An 18,099-nucleotide genomic window follows, 5' to 3' on the forward strand; every position below is an offset into this window, starting at 1 on the left:
AGTTCACAATGTCCCAACATGAGGCAGTGTGTCCCAGGGAGGGAGTTAAGTGCTAAGAAAGGGGTGTAGTCATCTGCAGAGCACAGTACTGGTTATATATGCAAGAGGCCTTGCTGCTAGACACTCCCAGAGGAGGTGCACCTCTGTTTCCTCAAGCTCCTCCTCCTCCTCTATCCTGTGAGGAAGGGGAAGTGCGTCTCTTGCTGCACACAGCTTTTGCAGATCGCCTCTGTTTACACCAAATCAGCTGGGCAGAGAATTAAGCAGTGTTGAATGACGTATACAACTTTTATCACACACTAACTGCTTGAAGTTTTCGCCCCTTCTTTCTAGTTTGTTCTCACATCTGACAGTCACATTTTCACAGGCTAATCACAAATTCATCTAAAGAAGATTATTCTCTCTAGATTCAAGCAGTAATATGCCCTTACAGTGATTTCTCCTGAATTCATTTTTAGTCTGAAGTGTGTGATACTGTTTCTGCACTTGTCAGTCACAGCTTTAAATATTTCCATGGTCCAATCAGTAGTGAAGTACCCACAGATATCGATATTGCGTTTTTTTGCTTGTTTATGCTGAGAACATTTATTGCCTTTTAAAATGGCAATCAATACAGCACACAGCTCACACCAGGACATATTTAGTACACTTAATGGAAAAGTTAATTCATAACATAGGCCTAACATTGACAAGGCGGCATTAAACCCAGTGAGAGAGAAAACAGAAAATCCATTGCAACTAAATCACACGAAAGTAAGGAATATTCACATTTCATACCAAAACTACTCAAATCAAGTGCAATACTGAATTTTCATTATTCTCTGAAAAAATACAGCTACATAACCAATCAGTGCTGTGGTTTAATGGGCAGTGCTTGCAACATACCAGGAGCCCTTCAGATGAAAGCATTCTTGCACTAAAAACAGCTAGAGACATCGCAATGAATATAACAGAGTGCATGGGAGTCTTGAGGTATTTTTTAAAGGTGAAGTTCTTTTTAAATTGCCATAGTGTGTGAAGAAATTTGGCGCTCCTGCACGACACACACACAGACACACACACACACACACACACACACACACACACACACACACACACACACACACACACACACACACACACACACACACACACACACACAAACTAAATACATCAACAGCAAACAAACAAACAAACAAAAAACAGTTAGATGAGGCAAAACTGTCTAGGAAGTCTATGTAGCATATGTTTACAAAGAGAAATTGTTAAAAAAAATAGCTTAGCTTCAGAAAATAAAATTAAATAATAATCATAATTTTAAAAATGACAGCTTTGCAATACTGCACTGTAAAATAGTTCATAGAGATGCAATTTTTAATTTAAATTAAATTAAATTAATTTAATTTAAATAAAAAAAATGTAACTGTGTAGGAAGTGGTAAACTCATCATTCTCTAAGGCACATGCCTTTTTATGCAGTAGTTGAACATCTAGGGAGATCAGGCAGTACTCTATGGTTCTATGTGCTTGCTTATCTACATTTGCTGGTATATGTGTGTGTGGACAACACGTTTTGGTAGCAGGTGCTTAGTTATAGTGTGATATGCTGGCAGTGGGCCCTTAGGTTACCGCTGCCTCTGTCATACCCATGTTTGCACTGGAGTGCATCTGTGTTCATTCCTCTTGGGCTCTGAACAGCTCACTCTCTGCTCTGCTCAGAGGTAACATTAACATTGGTTAGCATATAAAACAACAAAAAAATTGTGCATCGGTATTACCTCTGGAGTTGATCTCTCCTTGCTTAGACAGTTTGGAGCATGGAAAAAAAAACAATGGGCATGAATGGTTTTTCATGTATTGCCTGGAGAACCTTGTCTTAGCTGATACTGAATAATAAAGGAGACTCAGTTCTGGACCGCAGTGATAGAAGCAGGCTTTTGTACACCAGTTCTCAACTATCAAAGTGAAAAGCCAGAATCCGGAAATAAAGGTTTAAGCAAAATCAAATGCAAATATCCTATGACCCCTGGTAGGAGTTTTGGAACGCATCTATAGATATATAGAAATGTGGATCAGGCGAAAAGACTTTTGACTTTGGAAATCAGTATACTGCTTCCTCTCTGCTGTACTTATGCCTGGGGATGTTTAACGGTTCCATGGCTCATTGGATTTTACATTTCGTACATTCTGTAATTTTGAGTTTTGGTGCAAAGCTGGGATGAAACATTATGTGCATGTCTTTTATATTTTTTAATGACTGACTAGATGTTTCGTGTTTTTGTTAGTTATAGAATCAACTGTTGCAAAACGTCTCAGTTACGTGAAGTGTAACTCTGGTTCCCTGAATGAGAACGAGATGCTGCGTAATCACATTGGGACACACCCTGAGTGTCACGTGGTCTGAAGCCCTTATACAATCATGCCAGTTTATTGGCTGATGGTGCTTAAGTGAGGCCCCTAGGGAGCTACGTCATGGGCTCCATAAAGGTGCTCACTTCGCGCCATTGAGTCCGATTTTTTGCACGAACATATGCAGCTGCTAGAGAGTATGGCCAGCTTACTCAACATCTTGTTCCCACTCAGGGAACCAGGGTTACGCTTCACGTAACCGAGACATTCCCTTTCGTAGGAACTTGAGCTGCGTAATTGTATTGGGAACGATATATATTCATGCCATGCGAACAGTAGCTGCCAACTGTCTACGCCATGTGGCAAGCATATAGTGACGCACAAGCGAGCTAAAGCGTCTGAATAAAACAAAGGGAATTATGAGTTTATGAGAACCTAGGAAGCAGGAGTCAAACCCTCGTCCAGATGATAAAATCTAACAAATGTATGTGAAAAGGACCATCCTGCTGCCATACAAATGTCCTCCAAGGACATACCTCTAGCCATAGCCCATGAGGATGCCATGCTTCTCGTAAAATGAGCTTGAATACGCGAAGGCGTAGGTAAACCGCGTGCTTCGTAAGCACTTGAAATTGCATCAACTATCTAATGAGACAGACTCTGCTTGGACACGAAACACCCCTGTTGTGGCCACCAAAGCACATAAACAACTGCTCTGACTTACGCCACTGGCTAATACAGTCAACATATACTCACAGTGCCTGAACTGGGCAAAGCATATGCAATCTTTCATGCTCATCCGACTCAAATAGGTGAGGATAGATAGCCTGAAAATGAATAGTCTGCTAGCGAAATGATGTAGAGATGACCTTGGGAAAATAGCCCAAGCGAGGTCTTAACACCACCCTTGAACAACCTGGTGCAAAATCCATACATAAGGAATTAATCTACAGGGCATGCAAATCACCATCCCTTTTAAACGACACCAATGCCACCAGCAAGACTATTTTAAGAGTCAGAAACTTATGAACGACTGTTGCCAAGGGCTCAAATGGAGCACCCGAGAGCACCTCTAAAACAACAGACAATGAGAATGTCTACCGACAGAGACTCCATTGATAAGTGCATGCTCAGCCGCTATAGTGGCAACATAGACTTTAAGCGTTGTTGGGGCAACCCCGGCCCAAAAACGCTATTGCAAAGAATCCAGCACTGTCTTCACCTCGCGCTGTACACCAAGAAGCAAAAATATGGCACTTGAACGTATATAGCTTCCTAGTTGATGGAGCTCTAGCATTCAGAGTGGTATCAATCACAGCGGGGGATAACCCATCATTCAAAAGTGCGCCTCGCTGAGGGGCCATACCCATAACTTCCACAAGTCTGCCGAACTCTCTGCAGAACTGCGTGAAGCAGACTGAATGGTGGAAACATGTAAAGAGGCTTTGTCGGCCACTGATGCGCCAACGCATCTATACCCAGTGGTGCCGGGGGAAAGATGGAAAACTAGAGGGGACAGTGTGACATCTCGCTCGAAGCGAACAGATCCACTTTCGCTCTGCTGAACCTTCTCCAGATTTGTTCCATAATCTGAGGACATAATGTCCACTGTCTGGGCATCAAGCCCTGTCTGGACAGGAGATCTGCCCCCAAATTCAACCGGCCCGGAACATTCACGGCTCGTAGAGACAGCAAATTGTCCCATGTCCACAGAAGAATGCGACATGCCAGCCTCAGCATGGCATGAGAATGCACTCCTCCTTGGCGATTGATGTAGGACACCACCGTCCTGTTGTCCGACCAGATAAGGACATGACTGCCCTGAATCTCCAGGAGGAAAAACCTTAATGCCAGCAACACCATGAACATCTCCAGACAGTTTATTGCCAATATTGCCGCTGGCCTGTCCAAACCCCGCTGGCTGGACGACCCTCGTATACAGCTCCCCATCCCGTGGAGGAGGCGTGGCGTTAAAACTTAAAACTTTGTGGCATCACACCTGTCCCAACGGATCGCCCAACATCAGAAGGCAGGTCCATTTCCATGGTAACAGAGTTCGGTAGCACCCACGCATCACTTTGAAGAGAAGGAACATATGCGTCAGTGGTTGGAGTCCCTTTGTGGAGTTCATCTAGCACTGAAATGGTCTCGCATGCAACAAGCTCAGGGGAATGACAACGGAAGCTGTGATCATGAGCCCCAAAAGCCTGTGAAATTTTCTTGCAGGGAGAAAGCGTCCCACCCTAAACATCGCTAGACAGAACGCAAACTGGAGACAGACAAGCCTGCATTGCCCGCGAATCTAGCTCCACCCCTAGAAACAGAGTCTGTTGCCTTGGCAACAGGACACTCTTGTCTAGGTTTACACACAGCCCTGGATTGCTCAAATGGCTGAGAATGACATCTCGATGTTGTGCAGCCAAAGTCCCAGAGTGGGCTAGCACCAACCAATAGTCGAGATAATTCAAAACATGGATGCCCTGAAGCCTCAAGGGGATCAAAGCCACCGAATCTGAGAAAGCACCTGTGCTTCTGCGAAATCTGAATATGGAAATAAGCATCCTTCAAATCTATTGTCACAAAACAGTCCCCCAGCTGCACTTGTGACATTATTTGCTTCTGCGTTAGCATTCCAAATTGACATTTCATTAATTTGGAATTCAAACGTCTCAAATCCAGAATGGGACGCAAGACGCCATCTTTTTCGGGACCAGAAAACAGCGACTGTAAAAACCGCACTCTCTCTGAGAAGGGGGAATCTCCTCTATTGCCCCTTTTTCTTTATAGGGGAACAACGTGTGAAACAAGAAACAAACAAGAAAAAAAAAAAAAAAACTATTTGCCAATAGAGTAGGAAAAATGTATTTCCTTTAACCAATTTTAACCTTTTTTTCTTGTTTAAAGCATACGGTAGATATCACTAGATTTTGTTAGATTTTTCTTTAAAAAAAAATAAATAAATAAATAAATAAATAATAAAAAAAAAATATATATATATATATATATATATATATATATATATATATATATATATATATAAAGAATAAATATCTTATGCCAATTTGCTTATCCAGTAAATATTTCTTGTTTCAAGGATGCTTAGATATTTTAAACAAGAAAAATAAATAAATAAATAAGGACATTGTCATTGTAATAAAAATGTTCAAGGTCCATGAAAATGTGATGCTGATTACAATGTGTTTTGCTTAATTAATTAGGTGGATGCTTTTTGCACCCTGGTGCAAATAATGGTATATGCTATTTACACCCCAGTGCAAATAGTGGCAGATATTATTTGCACCCCGACCCTGATACAAATAATGGTAGATACTAATTGCCTCTTGGTGCAAATAGTGTCAGATACTATTTGCACCCATATTTAAATACTAAAATACAGTAAGGGCATCACTGCAGTGTGTTTATTGTGTTTATTTAGAGTCCCACAGACATACTACATTAACCCCTACCCCTAAACCTAACCTTAACCTTACCTTAGAAAAAAATAACCATGGCTTCACCATATTTTTTGTTTACTGTAACCTCAAAATTAACCTGACATGCAAGAACCAATAAGGTTTGCTCTTACTGACATGTCACCATATTTGATTTGGGCTCTGTTTACATTAGTTGTTCAATGGCTTGATTTTCAGAGTGAATAATGACTTCAATTTTGGTAAAATAATCATACAAAGTGATTTAATGCCCATAGAAGACTTGAAAAACAATGCATGAGTCATGGAAGATTTATATAAAACTTTTGGGTGCTTTTTTAAGCTTTAAAGTGAGGCACTATCAACTGCTATCGTATGGAAATCCGCAATCACAACATTTTTTTTCTCCTTTTGTGTTCCACACGTAAAATGGCCCTATTATCTAACAGATATCACTGAAATAGGTGTCATGAGATATTACACCACCACCACCAAAAAACAAAACAAAACATATCCAGTCAGAAAGGCTCTCTGCCTCTTAATCATTTTATGCATTCAGATTTGCTGACATGTCATTGGACTGGGGGGATGTTTTAGTCGAGAAAGTGTGTTGTTGATTGGATGGGGTCGATCTAATTCAGTGGCTAAGTTTGACAGAAGTTAGCAAAATGACTGAAATCACTTACAAAGCCTTTAATCCTCTTTTAGCTCTTCTATATGATCCTGCTATTTTGCTAATGTTAACCATATTCTCTCAGGTCCATTGTGAGATGTTTTGCATGAATACCTCAGTAAAGACAATCCATATTTAAGCAACGCCACATGTCTGCTCTCATAAGAATAAGCAAGCACTGGAAGAGAATGAGTAGGTTTAAACATACATGTGACCACGCAGCCACTGGAGGCAGATGGCAGGAAGTGATTTAATTCACATTCAGTCAGGAGGTGAGGAGTCAGATGTGCTATTGTTCTTCTCCCTCTCCTCTTCTTGCTAATCAGATGCCTGCAGTGGCCACTTCTGCTGCTATTATTCTCCCCATAACCAACTCATTCCCACAGGGGTTGCGCTCAGGAGCTTTATTGTCTGCCTTCAAACTTGGCACAGTAAAATTAAAGTGTCTTCTTAAAGTGGTTTTGTTTTCCCACTTATCATATCTTAATCCCTAGGTAATCCCATCGTTTTCACTGCAGCACCACTGCCAATCCCACAGGCCCTGCGGTCCTGGACATTTTGGTCGCTTTTCTGATGCTCCAAAAGTGGCCTCTATTTGTGGGCATACGTTTCCATTAGAACCAGGAATGTTGGTCAGCTTGTCAGTGTTTTCTTTCAAGGGTGAAAGAATATCTCTAAGGAATACACAGATTCATGAGGTCTGACAATAACAGCTTCTTAATTGGATTCATTTAGTCCTGATCACTGTCCTCATTAGCAGCATTTGTGCATACCGATGTCAACTCATTCTCTCATTGTGTTTTCGCTTCCCTCTGGAAATGCACAATTATCTTTTGTAAATGAATTTTAGCCTTCTGCCGAAGTGTGGTCAATCATAAACACACACATGGACATAATGGCCAGTGCGACCCTCTCTTGGTTCGCTGTATCATTGCAACTGGCAAATGTGTACACACATGCATGTTTATCTATCCTTTGCATGCACATACATCTAGGTCAGGAGGAGGTTTGAAAACATATGGGTCTTCTCATGTTCGCCTGCCTCTAATCCTCGTAATCCATTATTTGTCATGCTCGGAGTGCAGGGTTCGTATTGGAAGTTCAGGAGGAAAAGAGGATCAGGGCTGGTCTGAGAACAGAGATAGGGGCCTCAGCAGCTGCTGTTATCTGATCAGAAGCGACAGAACCTTTTGCATGTACCTTCGAGGCAGGGACTATGTCCCTGAAGCTGCCACTGCTACTCTCATTGTGCATAAGATACATCTGCCAACACTCATAGTGATGTACTGTTCTCTTAAAGGCTATCATAGGCTGTGACTCCATGTCAGTCCTGGCTCTTTAATGGAATTTTTTGGTGTTAAAATCAGGATTCCCATGGTTGTGGAAAACCTGGAAATATCAAGGAATTTTGTGTTTTTCCAAGTCTGGAAATGTTATAAATTTAGTAAAAAATAATTGATTCTAGTTACACTCTGCTCTAAAATATGTCATTATCTACATATTGGCTCTCTTTTACAGCTTGTGTTGAGTTAAACTTCCTCCAAAGCCATAGTAATGTCCAGTTTGTGAGTGAATTTGGTCATTTTAATTTTGGAAATCATTCAAAATCAGTAATTCATTTGGTCTGAATGATTCATTAGTGAATCAGTCTGAATGATGATTCGCTATTTAATGAATGAATGAACAATTATAAAAAAAAAAAATAATAAAAATGTTTTTCAGAAACCACTTCATTTTTCAAATGCTTTGGTCAAAAAAGGTAGGAATCCTTAAATAATCCAAACTCTTATTCCAGTTTAAGGTGCAATAACACTTCATTTTTCAAAGTCATTGGTCAAAATAGGTAGGAACCCAATAAAATAATCAAATCTCTTATTCCAGTTTAAGGTGCAATAACAATCCAAAGGATATGGGATCAATTCCCACATAACACATAGACTGATCAAATATTAAGTCGCTTAAAGCTGAAATGTGCAATTTCTACACCACTAGTGGCAACAAACAGTGTTACAAAAACAGTGAATGTTTTCAAACAGGTATCTTGAACACTCATCCTATCTGCACTCAACAGATAGCTGCGCCCCAAACTCACACCATTGGTTGAGTCATTGCCATTGCCGTGTCAAGCTGGTCATGATGCACAATCATGCACAAGCAATCTTTTGAAAGTGCTACAAAGCCACAGTGTTAACTTTTCAAAATACGAATCAACCTATGAATAGTTAAACCGTGATCTACCAGAACTGGAAAATGTTATGTAAAATATCATGACTCGGCTGCAGTACTGCCGTTCCCTATACGCATATTAAGTAGTCTGTGTAGGACACCAACTCCCTTGGGGGGAACCATATTACCCTTAGGGGGCAATAGAAGCTCCACCGGCTGGTCTTCCTTGGACGTTATACTTTATTCAAGAAAGCGATAGCACAGAACATGAACACAGTGCGATAGCACGCGGAACATAGACGATTACCTCGCACCACATTAGATTACCAACCCCCCCCCCCCCCCCCCTTACGTCAGATTATCACAACACTCACCCCCCGTCCATCTGACGATTGCAGAACACTGCATAGGGCATTAATTTGGCAAGCTCTGGCCCTGCTCGGCTGCTTATGCTGTATTACAATAGATTGTGAGGCGTCTTGAAAAAGTGAGCTGTGAGGAAATTACAGTCATGTACCTGCATCACTTCTTTTAAATTGGATATTGATTCCTATATCTAGAATACATCATTGGAATGGTTTCTTGTGTCTTATAGATGATCATGTGAGGGCATGCACTGATGATGTTTGAGGTTTGTGTGATTTATAGCTCCAAGAAGGAAAGGCTGAGGGCTGCTTGGAGAGTTTGTACAAGCTATGTGCCATTAGCAAACACTCTACCCTGTCCCCGCTGGCACAGACTCATGTCAGCACTGTTGTTGAGAAGTTCCTGTCTGACTGTGTAGCACAGTTGTCACAGTAGGGTTTTTGCCTTGTGCTGTTTACACCAAGAGCAAAGCAGAAGATGTGGGGGGATGGGATGTCTGAACACAGTGCACAAATAAGCCCAGAATTCCACCGACTCATAGTCCAGGCCCTTTACATCCATGCATGATTCAACAAAGGTTTGATCCATGTCCCCCCTTCAAGACTCGGGTCCCAAACTCGGGAGTTTGAACTTGGACTCGAGTCTGAGTCACGAGTCCAATTTTAATGGACTTGGACTTGTCACAGACTCGGATGCATTTTTACTCGGACTTGACTCGTACTCGAGCCTTTGGGACTCGGTATTTTTTTCTGAGTCCAGCCGAGTCCATGACATTTGTGATGCAGAATTTAAATGAACACATCTCTGTCTGCATGCAGCTGTATTAGCTCCTGAAGTCATAGACATAAGCTGTGTCTCATTTCGAAGGCTGCATGCTAGGTAGGACGCGTCCTTTGAAGGCTGCAGTATACTGAGCGTCCTCCTTTAAACAAGCCTCGTTTAAATGAGATGGCCTTCGTAGGACAAACAGAAATGGAACGTAACATGGTTGCTATGACAGCATGCCACTCTTTAACAAGTGCGAGCACTTTGAGTGAAAAGGGAACAAAGCTGCTTTAGGAGGGAATGTATGAGGTAAATTTTAGGAGAGTTATAATAATGTAAAGAGATTTTACAGGTGTACTTTTAGTCTATTATTTTATTTTAATTATATATTAATATAATTATACATTGTATATTATTATATACTCTGCACCCATCTACTGAGGTACTTCAATTTGGGAATTAACATTACTTGTGTTTGAACATCATATTTACGGGCAAATTGCCGTAATTATTTTAGACATTTCGTTGAAGCAAAGAATTGTGGGTTGTGAGTGCCCACAAAGGATACACCTCATGCATCCTCCGAATTCCTGTGAAAGAAGGTCGTGTTGGAAGGCTGCATTCGAAGTGTCCTACTCGCTTTTATGAAACGAGACAGCCTCGATGATGTATGCGGCCGACAAATGTGACCTCCAGAGGATGTAGCCTTCAAAACGTAGCCAGAGTTGTTTCACTGTGTTTAAGCAAACACACACATATGCACGTGCACAGGCACACTCATCAGTCTACCAATACGCTTGAACGTTACTACAGAGACTACTGTATAACATTGACTACCGAGGTGGCTGGCACGACAAAAACATAAAGACGGTTATGTATCCAATGTAATAGAAACTTAACAAGGCAGTTTAACACGACACGGGACCTGACAACTGGTAAAATTGCGTGTGGTGTCTGGTGTCTGTGCAGCCAAGACAGTGCTCACACTGCAGTTTCATCATGGTTAAAAACTTAAAATCAAGAACTTCATTGAGTCAAGTCACCCACATCATGTCTCTCACAGTTTATTAAAAACAGCATATCGAAATATATAAAAATAGTATTAATATTGGATATTAAGTCTTTTAGGCCAGGCATAATGTATCTCCATATGTAGGCCTCTGTAGTCTCTTGTGGTCCACACAGTTTTGTCAGCTTGAACTGGTCCATAATAGCTTGATGAAATAACTGTGTAACTTTTTAAATAGTTTGGGAAAAAAACGTTATTGTTAAAGCAGACAGCAACTCTAAACAGATAAACAGCACCTATTATTTATTATTGATTGACTATTTTCAAAGCATTGACGAGCTGCTTAAAATACATTCTTTTACAGTATTTGTCCACTATTCACAACATTCAGCCATGCACAATAAAATATTAGGATATTTTGGGCAGTGAAATATTTTGTTTATAATTTAATTATAGACTATAAAATAAATGTATTATTCGATGACAGAGTTTGTGTATTGGGTATTTAAAAATTTCAGACTGATTGCAGACCAACGTGGCTGCCACTCAAGCAAATATAAATTATTATAATTTTGTTTATATTCTGCAGCAGGTGCTGCGAGACACACATGGATGCATCAGGGATTTAGGTACATAAGCAGCATGCAGAACTGCCCTGCATTTCTTTAGTTTATGTTTGAGTGGAGGAGAAAAAGCAACAAATAATTGAAATGTCAACAGAATGCAGTAAGAATTGTGTTGAAGAACAGTTTTGTCTTCATACACCTAAAGCATATGCTTTCATTCTGAAACCACTCTGAAGTTTGTTCAGCAGGATACTAATCATAAAATATATGAAAGGCAACAGAGGTGTTTTTGTTAAATTTATATTGACAAACTGTTTTTCTTAACTGTGAAGTTTAAAATAAGCGTAAAATACTGATGTTAAATATGATGCTGAATTTTAATTCAGATTCATTCGGACTCGGATTCAGCCTGTTATGGACTTGGTTTTGAGTCCGACTCGGCCCCTTTTGGGCTCAGACTCAACTCTGACTCGATTGTTTAAAGACTTGGACTTGATTCTGACCCAACTAAGGTGGACTCGAACCCAACACTACCTCTGGCTGCAGGAGCTACAGTCAATCACATTAGAGCAGAAGACATCTCGAGCTACTCTATCTCCCCGATCACTCTTTGAGAGCATTACTCTGATAGACGTATGTCAGGCAGCGTGGATCAGTGGTGTGACATATGAGGATAATTTGCTGTCCTACATCCCAGCTACTTAATGGATTCAAAAGACAAGAGATCTAACAGGCAGAACTGAGAGAGAGAGAGACACACTTCGCTCATTGGCACTGTCTGTGCCCGGCACCTCCTACGGCTAACCTGTCAAATCGAGACTGCTATGCAACTCTCGCTACAACACTAGGAGAAGAATGTAAAGTATTGTCCTACCTTCTTTAAGTGAAAACACAAATAATAGATAATTACATAGTTTCTCTAATGATCTTGTGTGCTGTGCATGTAATTACAAATTTCAAATCAATGGGCATGATGATTAGAGTGTTGCTGGTAATGCATGCTAGGTACAGATTTTGAAATTGTTTCAATACAAGAATAATTATAATGTAAAATAAAGATTACATATTTAAGATTCAGCACTACAAATTTGTGACATTGACCATATTAACTCCTTTGTACAAAATGGTCAGATTTTTACAAGATGGTCTTTGGAACATTCTCAAATCATGCTAGAACATCATGGATCATCAGATTTTCCATGCTAGTTTGAGTGAGTATGGTCATTAAAGCAAAAGTAGGACACACCAAACAAGAGTTTTCTTATGCTATTATGCTGATAAAAAGAGAAGCATTTTCATTAGTGGTCTCAGACTTTTGGAACCCACTGTAACATTTAAAGAACAGGAAACTGTAGTGACTTTGCACAGTTTGAAAGTCTGTTTTGGAAGAAAGAACTGAGCTGACAAATCTTTTTTTCATTCAAACAGTGATGTTGCCATAGGACTTATCAGTTGAAAAGAGGAATGTCCTTTGTTGTTCTTGAAAGGCTCCGCTGTGTTACACAACGTACATACTGTTGAGCCTAATAAAAGAGAAAGAGACCCATAGCAAAGAGAAACAGTGGAAACAAGGGAAGCCAATGACGAATAAAAGCATAAATATCAACCCACACATCCTAAGAGGATCTGCTGTTGAAAAACAGGTAATTGAATGTTAGCTGTGTTTAACCAATAAAAGCATAGGCAATCTTATGTTCCCCTTCTGAGAACTCGAGCTGTGTATGATCGTTATGGGACACTGTCCGAGTGTCACGTGGTGTGAAGCCCTTATAAAATCACGGCAGTTTATTGGCTGATGGTGCTTAAGCGACACCCCCTAGGGAGCTACATCATGGGCTCCATAAAGGCGCTCGATTTGCACCATCGAGTCAGATTTTCTGTTCTTCAGTGCACAAATTGTCTAAGCCCGTGTTTGTTTCTAGCGACTCACGTCGAAGCGAGGATTCTTTTTCTTCCTTTTAAGTGGCAAACACGTAAGGACGTTGTTGACACAGCGTAAATTTCAGAGCAATTTCAATGCATTTTTTTTCAAAATATTACAAGGGACCAACGAGGACAACGGCGCTTTGTCAAGGCTCTCAATTTCTCAACATGAGACGTTATCCCCACTTGTTCCAGTTCTACGGCCTCCAGATTTGGAGCTCCGTGTGCTGGAGCCATTTGGGATTTCGGCTTTGTGTCTGAGAAGATAGGAGTGTGAACAGACACCAGAATCCTCCTTGTGTTTGTCACCCTCCCCTGAGCAAAAGCGTGAGTCTCGTCAGACATGCTCTGAGGCCTAGCTTGGTGGCCATTTTTGATGAGCAACACGTGCGAAAGACCAATGTGCATCATGAGCCATCGCCATTAAAAATTCTGTATGAGAGAATTCAGCATTGGAAGGTAAAGAAACAAAATGGGCCCCTTTGTGCCCTTTCTCATTCTGGGAGAATGCACATGAATAAGGCAATGGAGGAGCAGCCTCGGCCTCTCTCTCTCTCCTCTCTCCCTTCGAAGCACTGCTCGTGGTGGAGGGGATCATGCATGGACCGGTGAACCCGGCCGCAGAACGAGGGGGCTGGAATAAGAGAATATTCCAGAACTGAGTGATTGTGAACCAATGTGCGGAGTGCTTCATCTGTGCCATTATTCTCTCGGGATTCTATCAGGAGATGCAAGGTATTTTAACTCGTTTTTCTTTCACCTGTTTTGTGGATCACGCAGGTGTTCTGGCGAAAGTAGAGACATGCCCTGCTATCTCTGCTCAATTTTTCGATGGCGGCATGGATGACGCGCTTTTTAGACAGCTGTTGGATCTACACACTATGATTTTGCAGTCCAACCAAGTGCATCGCGTTAAAGAATGCCTTTCAGTTCACCAGCTTCATTTGGACTTTCCCTCGATTTTCTCCCCGCTGCTCGCACAGGGAACGAGTTGGTCATGGTGATTCTTTTGTTTCCAAGGGTGATAGACAATGGACTTTTGTGCCTCCTTCATCAAATCAAGGTTAGCAAACACACACACATGTATCACATGAATAACGCTAAAAACATTATGTTGAGCATTCTCAACTACATTTTCTATCCGGTGTGCAAAAGCAAGTACTGCACATTATTCCCCCAATATATTCTGGGACCGGTTTAGTGTCTAACCCGTTTTTCAATATATCAATTTAGCTCAGTTTCCCTCGTAATTTGCGAACGAGCATTGAATATTTTCAATTTGAGTTTTGCCTCTGCCTCCATGACCAAGGATCTCAGGGCATACGTAATATAACTCAGTGTACAATAAAAATATGTCTACAGATGAGCCTGATGGGCTTGCTGTGTAACGAAGGGTGAACCTCTATTCAGTGAACGAAATTGGACCATATAAACGTATCAGTTTTTCCTGTTTGCCCTTCGGTCAGTATCGGGATAAGTTCGCCATTGTACACGCCTCGAACGCCCAGCAACCAGAATATGATTGAGTTTCCCCCCGCAGCTTAGTCTGTCGAGTGAACATTAAAAAAACGCTTCCCGAATTCAGCCTCTGTCTCCATGTCCAAGGGTCTTGAGACATGCATAACATAATTTGATGTTCATCAAGCACAAGTGTACACAAAACACACAGTGAACATAAGCACCACATGTTGTCCCCCCATAAAGAATGCTAGAGCCATTGTGGCGAACCAGTTTTATCAAATAAACATTACCCCCAATGTTCACACACTCTTCACTGTTCAAAATACCAGGAATAGGTTTATTCTGTCAGCTTCCCTGTTGTAAAAGCATTTCAGGGTGCATTTCAGGGATAATTTATGCCTGAATACAATAAAGGCAGAAACATTATTAAATCACAGTAGTAGAGGCGCAAAGGCTACTGTGCCACTGGTTGTGGGGCAGTCGTCAAGAGTAAGCCAAGCCTGCCATCTAGTGGTTATATGTCATGCTACAGGCGAGAACCATGAATTAATTCCTCTGTCTGCCCATCTAGTGGCTTGGCAGCAGTTTCAGGGCATATCGAACTGGGTATTTTGAACGATAGAGCATGGTTATGTCATTCAATTCAGGCGGGCTCTGCCAGTATTCAATGGGGTTGTTCCAACAGACGTCTCTGTTTGGGAAGCCTCGTTTTTGATACTGGAAATTCACTCTCTCTTAGAAAAGGGGCAAAAGAGGAGATTCCCCCTTCTCAGAGAGAATGCGGATTTTACAGCCGTTATTTTCTAGTCCCATTCTGAATTTGAGACGTTTGAATTTCACTCTAATGAAATGTCAATTCAGAATGTTGACGCAGAAACAAATAATGTCACAAGTACAGCCGGGGAACTGATTTGTGACAATAGAGTTGAAGAACGCTTATTTCCATATTCAGATTGTGCCAAAACAAAACAGGCATTTTCTTAGATTCGCTTTTGGGGACAAAGCATTCCAATTTTGCGTCCTTCCATTCAGACTTGCTCTGGCACCACACACTTTCACAAAATGCACAGATGCAGCTCCGTCGCACTTGAGGCTTCAAGGCATCCACGTTTTGAATTATCTCGACGATCGGTTGGTTCTAGCTCACTCAGAGACTTTGGCTGCCTAACATTGAGATGTCGTTCTCAGCCATTTGAGCAATCAAGGGCTGTGTGTAAACCTAGACAAGAGCGTCCTGTTACCAGGGCAACAGACTCTGTTTCTAGGTGTGGAGCTGGACTCGCAGGCGATGCAGGCATGCCTGCCTCCAGCTCGCGTTCTATCATTATGCCAGTATCTAGTGATGTTCAAAGTTATACATGTTCTCCCTGCGAGAACATTTCACAGGCTTTTGGGGCTCATGATTGCAGCATCCGCTGTCATTCCCCTGGGCATGTTGCATGTGAGAAATTTTCAGTGCTGGATGAACTCCACAAAGGGACTTCAACCACTGACGCATGCGCCATGACCCCTTCAGAGTGACACATGGGTGCTACAAAATTCTGGTGCAATGGAAACTGACCTGCCTTCTGATATCGGGTGTTCAGTTGGGACAGATGTGTCGCTGCAAGGTGATAATGACAGATGCCTTCTCCACGGGTTGGGGCGCTGTACACGAAGGTTGTCCAGCCTATGGAGTCTGGATGGGCAGGCAGCAATATTGGCACATAAACTGGCTGGAGATGCTCACGATGCAGCTGCCATTAAGGTTTTTCTTCTGGAGATTCAGGATAGTTATGTCCTCATCCGGTTGGACAACAGGATGGTGATGTCCTACATCAATCACCAGGGAGGGGTGCGCTCTCATGCCATGCTAAGCTGGCACATCACATTCTTCTCTGGGCATGGGACAATCTACAATCTCTACGAGCCGTACGTGTTCTGGGCAGGTTGAACTTGGGTGCAGATCTCCTGTCTAGACAGGGTCTGACACCCTGAGAATGGACAGTACATCCTCAGATTACTTAACAAATCTGGAGGAGCTTCGGTGGAGTGGAAGTGGACCTGTTCATTTGAGCGAGACGTCAAACTATCCCCTCTGGTTTTCTCTCTCACCCCCGGCACCGCTGGACATCGGTGGCAGAGAGCACGTCTTTACGCATTTCAACCAATCAGTCTGCTGCACGCAGTTCTGCACCACCGGCCAGACTTGGGGAAGTTATGGGTGTGGCCCCTCAACGGGGCACTCTTTTGAATGATGGTTTATCCCCCGCTGTGGTTGATACCATTCTAAATGTTAGAGCTCCATCACAGAGGAGGCTATATGCATTTATGTGGCATATTTTTGCTTCTTAGTGCATAGCGTGAAGTGAAAATCCAATTCACTGCCCTGTCGGTAAAGTGCTGGAATTTTTGGAGGAGCGTTTCGGGGCTGGGGTTGCCCCAGCAATGCTTAAAGTCTATGTTGCCACTATAGTGGCTGAACATGCGCTTATCAGTGGAGTCTCTATCGGTAGACATTCTCTTGTCTCTCGCTTTATGCACGGGGTACGCAGGCTTAGACCTTTTCGTCCTGTCTACGTTCCTTTATGGGATTTATCTGTTGTTCAAGAGGAGTTCTCGGGTGCTCCGTTCGAGCCCATGACAATAGTTACTGATACGTTTTTGACTCTCAAGACGGCACTATTGCATCAATAATCCAATGAGACAGTCTTTGCTTGGACACCGAAACACCTCTGTTGCAGCCACCAAAGCACACAAACAACTGTTCTGACTTACGCCACTGGCTAGTGCGGTCAACATAAACTTGCTGTGCCTGAACTGGGCAAAGCATATGTAACCTTTCATATGTAACTAGTGGCATTGGCATCGTTTAAGAGAGTCAGTGATTTGCATGCCCTGTCGGTCAATCCTTTGTGCAAGGATTTTGTGCCAGGGTATTCAAAGGTTGTGTTAAGACCTCATTTGGGTTATTTGCCCAAGGTTAATTTTCAGGCTTTTTCTCCTCCCTCATTTGAGTCAGAGGAGCAAGAAAGATTACATATATTCTTTGCCGAGTTCAGGTGCTGCAAGTTTATGTTGACCGCACTAGCCAGTGCCGTAAGTCAGAACAGTTATTTGTGTGCTTTGGTGGCTGCAACAGAGGTGTTTCGGTGTCCAAGCAAAGACTGTCTCATTGGCTTATTGATGCAATTTCAAGTGCTTATGAAGCGCACGGCTTATCTTCACCTTTGGGTATTCGAGCCCATTCTACAAGGAGCATGGCATCCTCATGGGCTTTGACTAGAGGTGCGTCCTTGAAGGACATTTGTATGGCGGCAGGGTGGTCCTCACCGCATACATTTGTTAGATTTTTATAATCTGGATGAGGGATTGACTCCTGCTTCCCAGGTTCTCTCTGTTGGAACTGGAGTAAATTCATCATTTCTTTTTT

The sequence above is a fragment of the Myxocyprinus asiaticus genome, chromosome 13 (genome assembly GCF_019703515.2).
Source record: "Myxocyprinus asiaticus isolate MX2 ecotype Aquarium Trade chromosome 13, UBuf_Myxa_2, whole genome shotgun sequence".
NCBI classification, from domain to species: domain Eukaryota; kingdom Metazoa; phylum Chordata; class Actinopteri; order Cypriniformes; family Catostomidae; genus Myxocyprinus; species Myxocyprinus asiaticus.